Source organism: Octopus bimaculoides, chromosome 21, assembly GCF_046866305.1.
Source record: "Octopus bimaculoides isolate indiv1 chromosome 21, ASM4686630v1, whole genome shotgun sequence".
Taxonomy (NCBI): Eukaryota; Metazoa; Mollusca; class Cephalopoda; order Octopoda; family Octopodidae; genus Octopus; species Octopus bimaculoides.
Genome location: NC_142948.1, coordinates 18580162 through 18595754, shown reverse-complemented (window position 1 = coordinate 18595754; position 15593 = coordinate 18580162). Strand labels below are relative to the sequence as shown.

Below are 15593 nucleotides of genomic sequence, written 5' to 3'. Positions count from 1 at the left end.
CCAAAACGAAAGTGCCTGTTCATGTATGTAAGTGAGAGTGTGTGCATGTGGATAGGGGCTGGTGACTTTGATGTGGATGTGTGTGTGCATCTGTAATGTGTGGGTGTGTAGATGATGGTGTAGTTGCTGGGAAGTGGTCTGTGGCAGTGTTGGGGTGTAGAGATGTAAATGTGAGGGTAGTGATGGTGGGGGAATAACAGACACAAACATATATATATATATATATATATATATATACACATACATACATATGTCTATATTTTTACCTTAGCGGTTCAGCAAAAGAGACCGATAGAATAAATATTGGGCTTAAAAAGAAGTCCTGGGGTCGATTTCTTTGACAAAAGGTGGTGCTCCAGCATGACCACAGTTGACTGAAACAAGTAAAAGAGTAAAAGAATAAAACAAAGCACTTAACTTAATACGTAACCATAAGGTATTAAACAATATATTCAACTTCCAACTTTTGTCTTTTATGCACATACACACACACTGTGTGTATGTATGTATGTATGTGTTTATACATCTGTGTTACTGGATATGGAATACTTATATATTATTCTACTCAGTGTGTCTGTGACTATGTATAGTCTAATTTTCAATGGAAGCTGTATCAAAGCATTTTATGACTCAAACAATTTATTATAACTTATATGCTCAATATACAATATTTATTATATGAAAATGCATTATACAAACATGTATATAATAGTTATTAAAATACATCCCTTTATACATACATACATACACACACACACACACACACACACACATACATACATACATACATACATACGTATGTATGTAAGTTCAGCAAAAATTTAGATTTTAGATGAATATGGTACTTAAGTTGAGGCACCAGAATTTAGTATGGTATTATCCGTAAAATTTCAAAATAAGGTGACTAGAATCAAAATAAGCAACAAGGATATCCAGAGGTAATGCAGTACAATCGTTTCATGCAACTCCATTTAATTGAACAATGCAACCATTACATCAATTTAAATGCAGAGCAATCCTCAGCTGCACAAAGAGATAGAATTTAATTAAATTAAAACAGATGGACACATTAGTATAATTCTATCTAAAATCTCCAAGAATTTAAGGAGATAGACAAAGTACATGCTGCTTTCACTTCCGCTTAGAAGCTACTAAGGTATCAGAAAGAAAGACTTGTTACAGATTTTGCTTATTATTGTTTTATGGGGTCAGTTTTAATTTATAGACTAGTTTTATCAAATCCTTATATCTAAGGCCGAAAGAACAGGGGACCCTGCTTGCGAAGACCTGTTGAGGCAAGTGAATTTGGATATTGAAATTTGAATCGGAAATCGAAATCGAACCAAATCTGACGACTAGCACCCATGCCAACCTCTCCTTCATTGGACACTAAACTCTGCTTGCGAAGACCTGTTGGGGCAAGTGAAATTGAAATTGAACCATACTCGATGGAGGATAATATGCTGAACCCAACTACTTGCAGACGGTGTATCCCGTTGAATTCATTAATTTTAATTCATAGCAAAAGCGACAAAAGAAAGGAAGAAAAGAAAAAGAAAGAAAGAACCAAAGCACAGGTGTCCATGGCAGACTATGTTATTTTGCCAACATGTTTTACATATATAGGAGCAAAGTACATAAGGAATTAGAGGATGAACAGAAGTTTAATCTTACAGCTGTATCGGCCTAGTTTTGGCAGGCCCCATTCTATCCGAATATTCCTTTCCGGAGTGATTATCGGATGACATTTTGAAATGGGGTTACATGCCCGAACCTCTAGGCCTCTTCAGAGATTCAGAAAGGGTTACATACAGATGTAGAGCAAGAGGTAAAAACAGAGGTGTGGTAGAAACCAGAAGAAAAACAACAGCAAAAATATGATAGAAATAAAAATAAAAATACAATTGAAATCAAAATATAAATAAAAATAAAAATAAAAATACAAATAAGGGTACAGCAGGAAAAAAAATAATAATAGTAGTAAAAAAGAATACATAAATGAAGGTATAGCATGTGGGACATGCAAAAATATAAAAAAGATATATGTCAAAAAACCCTTAGAAATACAAGGCACCCAAAAAGCCTACAAACATTATAGATAGGTCGCTATAGGTACTCCAATGCACATCTATATGTGTGGGTTCGTGTGCACAGCCTTACTCGGATGTCCCCTTACTCTCATGTGTGCATATACAAGTTTTTATAAGCAAACATTCCACCACATACGTTTGTGGCATCAGCTCTATTAGCCGTATCTAGAAAGCTGGAAGTGTTTTTTAGAAAGGAGGTTTTGTTGAGTGTGTGTGTGTCATTTCTGTATATATTGGAAGGTTCTATGTAGAAGTTCATTTTATACAAGTTATTAATGTTCTAGTAGCAATAACAGTGAAGGTGACGATGACGGTGACAACAACAACAACAATAATATGCCAAACTTTCAAACTTAGCGGTGTAAGATATCCTGTTGCCTCTTCCAACGGCTCTACCATTCTGCTGCTAGTGGGGGAGGGTTGATTACTACCGTTAACTTCCACCTTCCAATTGGGCAACTATTGTTTTAAACTGCCTATGCTTAGCTACGGTTGGATAGCCACTGGCCGGTCAAGATGCTAGCCTGCCTGCGCCCCCCCCCCCTACACAAATTTTGGGTAAAACCTCCACTTTTACCCGCTCCCATTGATTGCACCTAGTATAGCACTAGTGTAGCAATAATTGGGTACCCTCCCAGCAGTATACTGGATAGATACTATCCCTTAGTGGGTTGTACCCCCAACCCCTAACCCTCTCACGTTATATATATATATATATATATATATATATATATATATATATATATATATATATATACATGTATATACATATATATATATATACATATATATATTTATACATATATATTTGGTGTTAGGGAGGGCATCCAGCTATAGAAACTCTGCCACATCAGATTGGAGCCTGGTGTAGCCATCTGGTTCGTCAGTCCTCAGTCAAATCGTCCAACCCATGCTAGCATGGAAGGCGGACTTTAAACGATAATGATGATATATATATATATATAGCTGGTAAATTAGGAGAGTGGCTGCATGACTTCCTGAATGGTAGAAGTCAGACAGTTGCAGCCAATGGAGAACTATCTAGGGAAACACAAATATTGAGTGGTGTTCCACAGGGAACTGTTCTGGGGCCACTACTGTTCATAGTGGCCCTTCTGGACATGCCCACGGTCACTCGGAGAGCCACTGTCACTAGCTATGCTGATGACACAAAGATATCTCAGGCAATAAAGAATCCTGATGATATTGTAAGCCTGCAGAATGACCTAAATGCAAGATATGAGTGGGCAGAGCAAAATAAGATGCAGTTCAATGCAAAAAATTTCAAGTACTGCACTACAAGACCACAAGTACCTCCCAACTGGCATACACAGGGCCTGGAGGTACTGCAATCCCAGAACCACAAACAGTAAGAGATCTGGGCATCAACATGTGTAGTGATGCATCATTTCACATGCACATTGTCAAGTTGACAGCAAAGTGCAGACAACTGGCAGGGTGGATACTGAGGACTTTCCGAACAAGGGATCAAAAAGTCATGCTGATTCTATGGAAGACATTTGTTCTGAGCCGCCTAGACTATTGCTCTCAGTTGTGGTCACCACACAGTGTTAAGCGGACAGCAGAACTCGAGGCAATTCAGCGGCACTATTCAAAAAAGATCGCCACAGTCCAACAGATGAACTACAGGGAGCGACTGAAGGCACTAGGTCTCTACTCCCTGGAGCGCAGGCGGGAGAGATATGTAATAATATACATATGGAAAATACTGGAAGGATTGGTGCCAAACTTTGGTATCAAGTACTACAGGAATGCCCGCACGGGTCGCCACTGCATGGTGCCAAAGGTACCGTCCACTGCATCTCACATAAGAACGAGATACTGCAGCAGCTTCGGTTTCAGAGGACCTCAGCTCTTCAATGCCCTGCCAAAACATTTGAGAGACATGCAAGACATAGATGCGGAGGTCTTCAAGACAAAACTTGACGCTTTCCTCTCCACGATACCAGACGAACCAATGGCTCGTAATGAGACGCAGTTTAGGGCAGCTGTGTCAAATTCTCTTATACACCAGATGTGCCATCAAAACTCTTGATTGGACCATGTCAGGTTGGGGAGAAGAGCCATGCAAGGAACGTGAAAATCACGGTGGTGCACCAGCATGACCGCAGCCACTTGGCTGAAACACATAAATAAAAAAATTTTAAAAAATAAAAAAAAATATATATATATATATATATATATATATATATATATACATATATATATATGGCGTTAGGAAGGGCATCCTGGCGTTAGGAAGGGCATCCTGGCGTTAGGAAGGGCATCCAGCTGTAGAAACTCTGCCAAATCAGACTGGAGCCTGGTGTTGCCATCCGGTTTCACCAGTCCTCAGTCAAATCGTCCAACCCATGCTAGCATGGAAAGCGGACGTTAAACGATGCTGATGATGATGATGATATATATATATGAGAAAAGGTACGCTCAAAAGAACAATTCAAACTTTTGTGGGGATCCAAAATGAGAGAAAAGGTGATTTCTAATAAGGATTCATCATATTCATTATGATCAGCCAAAATAGGTAATAAGAATATGAAAATAATATTTGAGGAGATTCGTTATAGGCATAAGAATATACCAAAAACAAGTATAAAAAAATGGAGAAAAGATGTTGAAACAGAAATAGATTTATTATGAAACTGGATTCATTGCATACGTACGTTTCGAAAAACTATGCAAAAATCATCATCCTTATGATCATCGTTTAACGTCCGCTTTCCCTACTAGCATGGGTTGGACGATTTGACTGAGGACTGGTGAACCAGATGGCTACACCAGGCTCCAATCTGATTTGGCAGAGTTTCTATAGCTGAATGCCCTTCCTAACACCAACCACTCCAAGAGTGTAGTGGGTGCTTTTACGTACCACCGGCACGAAGGCCAGTCTGGCAGAGGCCTTGGATTTAGATCTCACTTGGCTTGCTGTGTCTTCTCACGCACAGCATATTTCCAAAGGTCTCGGTCAGAAGTCATCGCCTTGGTGAGGCCCAATGTTCGAAGGTTGTGCCTCACCATCTCATCCAAGGTCTTCCTGGGCCTACCTCTTCCACAGGTTCCCTCAACTGCTAGGGTGTGGCACTTTTTCACACAGCTATCCTCATCCATTCTTGCCACATGTCCATACTAGCGCAATCATCTCTCTTGCACACCACAACTGATGCTTCTTAGGTTCAATTTTTCTCTCAAGATACTTACACTCTGTCTAGTAGGCACACTGACTTTACACATCCATCGGAGCATACAGGCTTCATTCCTTGTGAGCCTATGCATGTCTTCAGCAGTCACGGCCCATGTTTCACTGCCATGAAGCATGGCTGTTCATACACATGCGTCATACAGTCTGACTTTTACTCTGAGAGAGAGAGACCCTTTGTCACCAGCAGAGGTAAGAGCTCTCTGAACTTTGCCCTGCCCAGGTTATTCTTATTCTTATTCTATTCTTATTCTAGCAAAAATGTAAGAAAATATTTAAATCATAGTGATTATAATTATAATTGAAAATAAAAAATTAAAATTAAGAATAAAAATAAAATTTAAAATTTGATTTATGCATTGTCATTCTCATCAGTGAGTAATCTTTTGAAGGACATCAAAAAAGTTTCATATGATGAAGTAAAATGAGTTAAAAATGAAATAAAATAAAACTAAAATAAGATACAATAAGAGAACACAGATTGGGCAATAAGGGAAATCGGGTAATTTACAAATCAAGTTGTGAACAAGAAAAATAATGATAAGAACAATAATAATGGTAAGAGAGAGACAAAAAATAAAAATAAAAAATAGAAGAATATATCAATGTGGATTTCTTGAATCTCAACATTGGTTCTTGTGCAAAGTATTTCTGTCAGAACAGATTCTTTTCATCCAATACACTATCAATACAACAACAACAATACTATTAGAGTTGTGGATTTATGCTGAACATCTGCTGTCACATTTAGGAAGAGTACAGTTGTCTTCCAAGTCAATTATAAAGATTGTTCCACTGCTCCCTCTGGAAAGGGAAGGGACGGTCTGTTTTTTCACTGTAGTCGTGATTGCAAAAGAGGTTGTGTGGAAGTCTTGCATCAAAGGAGTAGTGTGGCAGGCAACATGAGAAAAGATGGAAGAACGTGGCATACATGTTGAGAGTGGTTGTACCATCTTAAGGGAGAACATAAAGATTCTGAAAAGGTTCAGTGGTGGATTGTGGTCTGTGGGGTCATACCTGTCCATCACTTCATATTTATCATTCGTTAAATTATCATAAATTTTTAACAGTTTCATCATTCGTTAGGTGAATCACCCTGATTTCTTGTCTTGTCCCCTCTGTGTTAGTCCCTTGTGGACAAATAAAAATCAATTCATCTGATGATTGTAGACATGTGCGCATGAAACCAATGGTAGCAGATACAGGTCAGGAAATATGAATTCTATTATTGTATATATATATATATATATATATATATATATATATATATATATATATATATATATATATATATATATATATATATACACACACATATATATGATGACCTCCTTTCAGTTTCTATCTACCAAATCCACTCACAAGGCTTTGATCAGCCCAAGGCTATAGTAGAAGACAACAAGCTTCTTACCACACAGTCATGCTTAATAATTCAAAAAGTGCTGAATCAGAGTCAAAAAGTTATAAAAGGTGCATTTAAACACGCTGAAATAGTATCTTTACAAAAAAAAAAACACAATGGGTTTGCAACAAAGCACAGTTTAGATTATTAGCATGCTGGGAAAAATGCTTAGTGGTATTTTGTCTGTCTTTATGAGTTGAAATCAATTCATTCTTTCAGGGTTGATAAAATAAGTACCTTTTGAGTTATTCCTCTTCATAAGCTAAATGACCTTGTGTCAATATTTGAAACCAATAGAAATGTGGGGGGGGGGGGGGGTTGTGTCCTATTACCAGCCTTGTGAAGATTAAATCAGGAATCATGAACATTTAACAAGTTAGAATTAGATTATAGCATGAAATGCTGTACATTTTATTTTCAAAAAAAGCAGTGAACTAAAGGAAATAACTCAAGTTGACAAATGGTATGAATTTAAACGAATCTAATTGACATTCAATTACAATAAACAACTCCTTTCAAAATATTTTTGAATAAATACTTCTTTTGATAATTGTACACACACACACACACACACACACATACATACACACAAGGAAACAAAACAAACAAACAACCAAAACTCTAATAAATGATGAAGGTCACTCAAACCCTGAAACTTTCAAAAATATTTGAGCACGGTTTCTCTGATACCCAGTATTTGTTGTATACTGTTCCAAAATATTTGATCAGATAACTCTTGATATAAGTGTACCTGAAGAAAAATTAATGAGAATACACCAAAACTTTAATAAGTAACTTACTTTAGCATATTCTTCAAATGTAGCTTGCATCTGATAGTAATTGCGAATAGCAAGTATAGAGATCATGGTAGATTCATCAGTTCCTAATTTATTTTCACCAGCATCATAAAGTCTCCGAGCATCTTCTTGGGCTAGTTGTCTATTAATTACACAGGATGATCCTTGAGTGGCAACACGTTGCACTTCCTCAGGAGTTAATTCATTACGATTGGCCTGAAAAATAAAATACAGTTTTGACAAAATATCATACCCAACATTAATAAAACTATCAAGTATATACTGAATAAATAATAAGGCTTCTTACTCTAGTAGAAAAATAGTTCCTAAACTTCTTACTATCTTTAATGAGAAGATTAAATGTTTTAGTAACTAAATCTAAGGATAACATAGTCCATATGAAAGTTGAAAGTTGAGATATTCATATCCAGAAATACTGATTGAATGCTTCTTTCAAGAGGATATCTGTTCCTCACCAGATGTTTGTCAATCCTGAGCTGAGCAAAGCCACCCAACAACCAAAACTGCTTATTTTTCTCTTGATGTATTCTCCTCAAATTCAATAACAAATATTCCTAGTCTTCTCAAAGCAAAATGATAGAAGATTAAAGGTATTTTTTTATATTACAGAGACAAATGAAGCAGATCAGTATCTGGATTCTTTGCAGTGTTTGTTAGGTTCATGCTTACCGAAAATACGCAAGCTGAACAGGAGTTCCAGTAGGTTACATTAAAGAGGAAAGGATGTTTGCTATGGAATTTAGTGGTGTGGAGGCAAACAAAGGATAACAAAAGAAGAGATTAGTGTATTTATGAGGGAAGAGCATTTGAGTAGTGTCGTAGTTGTTAGTTCAGAGGAACAGAAAATATTGAAGAGACAGAGACAAAATAAAGCATGAATACCTTCACTCATCTTCACTATGACCACTTATGTACAACTCAAGTGGTCGTAGTGAAGATGAGTGAAGCTATTCATGAACCCATAACCTCCTGTATGTTGTTGTTGTTGGCACACTGTCGCTTACGACGTCAAGGGTTAGTGGCATTTCGTCTATCTTCGTGTTCTGAGTTCAAATTCCACTGAGATTGACTTTGACCTTCATCCTTTTGGGATCGATAAAATAAGTACCAGTTAATCACTGGAGTCAATGCAATCGACTTAGCCCCCAACCCATGTGTGGTGAACCTTTTTGGACATGGTGAGCGGAATTGGACTTTTGCCTGTTGATACCTGCTGGGTGCCTGTTGTGCGCTCTTGTGTGCGCCGGATTGGTGCGAACTTGCCTTTTGGTGTCTACTGGTTTTGAGGTGTGAAATGTGCCCGAGGAAGTTGAAGAACTTTGAACTTTAATTCTAATTGGTGTTAAATCACTTCTATCCTTGTTTTTTCAACCGATAGACTACTTTGTGGTACCTCATTTCTTCATATCATTTTATTTTACTATATCGACTTATATTATATTATATTATATTATATTATATTATATTATATATTTGAAATTTTTACTCCTTCCGTATTAATTTTTATTCGTATTAATTTTAACGTTTTTAACTTCTATGAAATGATATTCACGTGTATTGTATTATACCTTTAACTCAATTTTTTTCAGTTCCATGTTATCGGTTGAAACAGTATATTCGTGTATACAAATTTTTATACTATATGCTATATTTTTTATTTATTTATTATTTCTTCTTGCGTTATGTCTTCTTATTCTTTATGTTTGACAGATTATGTTGTATTTCTTACATATGTTCATTGAGGGGGTGTGATATGTTGAGTCGTTAACCCAGTTTTTTTATTCTTTAACTAATATTTTACTATATATATATATATATATATATATATACTTTGTATGCATATATGCATATATTCTATGTATACATATATATATATTATGTATATATATATATATTTACTATGTATATATATATATATTTGCTATGTATACATATATTTATATATGCTATGTATGCATATATATACTATATATGCATATATATATATTCTCTTTCTCTCTCTCTCTCTATATATATATATATACGTAGATAGAAATATATATATATGTATATACTATATATACATAGATATATAAAATTTAAATTATAAGGTAAAAATTGATGTTAATTAGATTAATATCAATTTAAACCAGTGGCCTAGCATATTGAAGATATCTGAAAATTCAGGAAATTATATTACATACATATAAGAGGAATGACCACTAGGTGGACTCCTAATATGCTAAATGTAGACCCCCATATGGTCTGACCACCAAGAAAATTGTTGTCAAGAAAATTCAGCAAATGTTTGCCAAATTATCTTGAGAACAATTTTTCTTAGTGGTCAGACCGTATGGGGTCTACATTTAGCATATTCCTTTGTTTTCTTTTTTTGTGTCTGTTAGAAAATTTTGAGTGTTCTTGATATAGTTTATTATCTCTAAATTGGGTGCTGCAGCTATTTTGTAACTGTTGTGAACAACTAATTGTGGAGATTCCTGTTCATCCTGACGAGGGGTTCATTACCGAGATGCACCTTATTTCATAATCGGATCGTGGCATTGAACTCACGAAATAGCCATAGTTGTGTTCTGACGTGTTTTTGTGGAATTCTCTTATGCTCCTGGGACTTCGACCTACCATCATTTTTATGAAACAAAGTATTTTGAGATATTTTTAATTGAGAGGAGTAAAAACTTTCTTTTAGTCGATTGATATATTTAAAAAAAGTTTTTTAGTCATGTGACGCACTTTAGTAATTCATTTTGATTACTTATTTTTAGTCGATTGTATACACCTTTTCTTGATAGGCCATTCTATATATTTGCAGTTTTACATGCATATATATTTTTCACCTTCTTTGTTTTTATATGTATTCCTTTTATATGCTAAGGCCATGGTAATATTTATATATGATCAAATGTATGGAAGTGTGCTGTTATATAAAGTCGTTGACTCGAATTTGATGAATGTTCTCTAATCAATGTTTTTTTTTTTATTTCTGTCTCAATTCATTTGAGCTCTTCTTATATGTGTGTCTGTATGTATGTATGTGTATCTATTTTTCTAGTTATTCTAATTTTTACTTTTATAGTATCTTTTATCTGCATTGGTTTTATGACTGCTGTTTTATAGTGACCATAATTTGATTCTGCTCTCAAGGCTCTGATAATTTACAGTGACACTATTTAAAAGTGTTCTTTTTTATTTTTATATTGTCTGGTAAATTGATGTTAGTTTCGAGTTCTCTTTTTATAAATTGCTGACAACTATAAGTATCTGTCATTCTACATGTCTTCATTTCTTGTAACTGCTTGTGAAGAATTGATATCTTAACAATACACATTGGAACCTCAACAAATAAAATATATAAGGTTTATACTTATTGTAGTAATACATATGAAATATAATTATAATCATATACATATAGATGTTTTTGTTTACATACCTGGCAACCTTAGTTGCTTACTGTGAAATATAAGATAATTTTTTCAGCTTATTATACTTCAATATGGGAAAAATCCACAACCTTCTGCCCCAATAAACGACTATTGTTCCTGAAAGTTGTTTTTTTTATATTTTCTACAGATTGCTTGAAGCTCACTTTCTTCCTGGACCTTGATCCTTGGATCTTACATTCATATATATATCATCATCATCATCATCGTTTAACGTCCGCTTTCCATGTTAGCATGGGTTCGACGATTTGACTGAGGACTGGCGAACCAGATGGCTGCACCAGGCCCCAATCTGATCTGGCAGAGTTTCTACAGCTGGATGCCCTTCCTAATGCCAACCACTCAAAGAGTGTAGTGGGTGCTTTTACGTGCCACCGGCACGAGGGCCAGTCAGGCAGTACTGGCAACAGCCATGCTCAGAATGGTGTTTTTTATGTGCCACTTGCACAGAAGCCAGTCCAGCAGCACTGGCAACGATCTCACTCAAATGGTTTTTTCATGTGCTACTGGCACAAATGCCAGTAAGGCGACGCTGGTAACGATCATGCTCAAATGGTGCTGTTTACGTGCCACTGGCATGGAAGTCAGACAGCTGTTCTGGCAGTGATCCTGCTCGGATGGTGCTGTTAGCGCTCCACTGGCATGGGTGCCAGTCATCGAATTTGGTTCAGTTACGATTTCACTTGCCCCAACGGGTCTTCACAAACAGAGTTTAGTGTCCAATGAAGGAAGGTTGGCATGAGTGCCATTCGTCGAATTTGGTTCGATTTCGATTTCACTTGCCTCAACAGGTCTTCGCAAGCAGGGATTTTGTGTCCAATGAAGGAAAGGTACGCATAAGTGGGCTGGCTACACCCCCTGGTAAAGGCCACGGGTTATGAGGTGGTGAAGCACAACCTTCGAACATTAGGCCTCACCGAGGCAATGACTAGTGATATATATATATATATATATATATATATATATATATATATATATATATATATAATTATGAAGTCACTACCTACAGTAGCACAGAAGTAATTTAAATGGGGATGTATTGCTCTTTTATATAGGATTTATAAGAGAAGACAGACTAGGACTAATAAGAAAAGGAGAAAGGAATGTTCTGAATGCATTGATTTCATATATATATATATACACACACATATGCATATACATATATACACACACATATATATATATATATATATATATATATATATATATATATATATATATATATATATAGCACGGTGGTGCACCAGCATGACCGCAGCCACTTGGCTGAAACACATAAATAAATAAATAAATAAATATATATATCATCATCATCATCATCATCATCATCATCATCGTTTAACGTCTGCTTTCCATGCTAGCATGGGTTCGACGATTTGACTGAGGACTGGCGAACCACATGGCTGCACCAAGCTCCAATCTGATCTGGCAGAGTTTCTACAGCTGGATGACCTTCCTAACGCTAACCACTCTGAGAGTGTAGTGGGTGCTTTTATGTGCCACCGGCATGAGGGTCAGTCAGGCAGTACTAGCAACGGCCACTTTCAGATGGAGGTGTTTATGTGCGGGTGGCACATAAAAGACACCATTTCGAGCGTGGCCGTTGCCAGTATCGCCTGACTGGCCTTCGTGCAGGTGACACGTAAAAGCACCTACTACACTCTCTGAGTGGTTGGTGTTAGGAAGGGCATCCAGCTGTAGAAACTCTGCCAAATTTAGATTGGAGCCTGGTGTTGCCATCCGGTTTCACTAGTCCTCAGTCAAATCGTCCAACCCATGCTAGCATGGAAAGTGGATGTTAAACGATGATGATGATGATGATGATGATGATACACAGAAGGAAATATATTTAAGTATTTATACAGAATTTTAGGGGAATGACCAACCTTTCCATTCATCATCTTCTGTCTTGTAGTGTGTGTATGAGAGATGTTTGCTATTTTTAGAGATTGGTTGGTAGAGGAGAACATTGTGAAATCAAAAGGAATTTTTGTTTTGGAACTAGTCTGTCATGGTTCAGTGGTATTGGGGACTGGTCTTAGAGTTCAAAATGGTGTGTGTGTGTGTGTGTATATATATGTGCTTGTGTTTGTGTGTGGGGTTTTTATTTTTGATTGGTCTTAGAGTTCAGTGTGGGGTATGTATGGGTCTGTGTATGTGTGTATTTTATATTCAGCAGGATTGTGTGTGTATATATGTGCACTTTTGTATGTGTGTAATTTGTAATTATCAGGGTGCTGTGTGTGCGTATGTGTTTGTTCGTGTGTGTGTATATGTGCATCTGTGTGTGTGTTTATGTTTGTATGTGTGTGCTATATTTGTTGTGGTGAAGTGTGTGTGTGTTTATGTTTGTATGTGTGTGCTATATTTGTTGTGGTGAAGTGTGTGTGTGTGTACGTGTGAGTGCAAGTGTGTATGTTAGTATTCTGTGTGGTGTGTGTATGTTTGGGTGTGTTGTGAGTGTTTTGTTTATGCTGTTCATGCAGTGTGTATGTATGTGTGGGTGTGTACGTGTGAGTGTATCTATGTGTCTTGTATTTGTTAGGGTGGTGTGTGTTATTGTGTGTGTATGTGCATGCTTGTGTGTATGTATGTGTGTATGTGTGCATGTCTGTGTTTGTTGTGATTGTTGGGATTGTATTGTGTGTATATATGTGTGTTTTTCTTGTGTGTGTGATTTTTTCTGGAGAACAGGCATATTGTGTTTGTGTGTGTGGGTGAGTGGGTTGTGTTGAATTTGCGTGTTTGTGTATATCTTGTAATTGCCAGGGCAGTGTGTGTTGGTGTGTGCATTTATGTGTATGTGTGTGCACATGTGTGTGTGTGCACGTGTCTGTGTGTGCACATGTGTGTGTTTGTGTGTATGTGTGTGCACATGTGTGTGTGTGCACGTGTCTGTGTGTGCACATGTGTGTGTTTGTGTGTATGTGTTTGTTTGTGTGTGTGTGTGTGTGTGTGTGTGTACGTGTGAGTGCAAGTGTGTATGTTATTATTCTGTGTGGTGCATGCATATGTTTGCGTGTGTTGTGAGTGTTTCTTTTATGCTGTTCGTGCAGTGTATATGTATATGTGTAGGTGTGTTTGTATGAGTGTATCTATGTGTCTTGTGTTTGTCAGGGTGGTGTGTGTTAGTGTGTGTGTGTGCACGTGCTTGTGTGTGTATGTGTGTGTGTCTGTGAATGTTTGTTGGGATTGTATTGTGTGTATATATATGTGTGTTTTTTCTTTGAGTGTGTGTATATGTTATTCTTAATCAAGAATGTTGTTGACAGTAACTTTGGAGTTTTGGCCAGCTAAGCCATTATCAGACTTGAAACTTCACTGTCACTGTCAACAATATTTTTGTTTTAAAATAAATACAGAGTAACCCATAAGATTAATGTAAAATTGTTTTTATTATAACTGAACATAAAACAAACATTAGTATATACACACACGTACATACACACATTAAAATGTATAAATGTATATATATATATATATATATATATATATATATATATATATATATATATATGCATACAGGCATATACATATATCATATATAGTGAAGGCACATGGCCTAGTGATTAGATTATCACACTTATGACCAGTAGACTGGGTACAATTCCCAGGCTGGGCTGTGAGTTGTGTTCTTGAGCAAAACACTTAATTTCACATTGCTGCAGTTGCCCTTTCGGTCAGGAAGGAAAGTTGGCCTGCTTACCTAGTCAGTGGGCTGGTGTCCCTTGATGGCAAAAACAATGCACAAAAAGCACGGTGTGACCATCGATGTGTAGCATCTGATAGTCTCGTCATGTGATATGCATATATATGTATATATATATATATATCACATGACTTGATGTTGTTTTATATATATATATATATATATATATATATATATATATATATATATATATATATATATATATATATACTCTCCCATTGTTAGATGACATGGGGGTTAGGCAATTTCTTGCCGAACAGCCACACAGATGATTTGCTTATAGTGATCAAATGTTTACATAAGTTCATCCCCTCCATCAAATTGACATTACCTGTACAGGTGCACCATGTGCCACATAGATGACAAATTGATCCCAGAGCAATGTGAAATGAAGTGTTTTGCTCAAGAATACAATGCACCGACCTGTCTAGGAATCGAAACCATGGTCTTGCAATCATGAATGCAACACACTAACCACTGAGCCAAGCACCTATATATATACATACATATATACATGCACACAAACATATATATATATGTATGTGCATATGTACATACACATACATACTTACATACATACATACATACAGACAGACAGACAGACAGACGGACAGACGGACGGACGGACAGACAGACAGAAGGGAAGCTGTATGGTTGTGTAAATTAGCTGCCCAGTGGATGTTAACATAAAGCTGAAGATCAGTGAAAAAGAGAACACCTATGCTGAACTATTGAGAAATCTGCAGTTACTCTATCCAGATTACAAGTTCAGGTTTATACCTGTAATAATTGGGGCCCTAGGATGTGTAACACACTGCTTAAATACCAATCTTGAGAAATTAGGTTTCTGAAAATCAGAAAGAAGAAAGCTAATTCGAAAACTACAGATTCAATCCATCACTGGAGCTGTAAAAATCTGTAAA

The 15593-nt window shown here is 36.4% G+C and overlaps 1 protein-coding gene across 7 annotated transcripts in view; it reads left to right on the top strand.

Annotated features, from left to right (window-relative positions):
* LOC106869944 (annexin-B12) overlaps positions 1-15593 on the top strand; it is a 214203-nt gene that overhangs the window by 196855 nt on the left and 1755 nt on the right. The window lies entirely within an intron of this gene.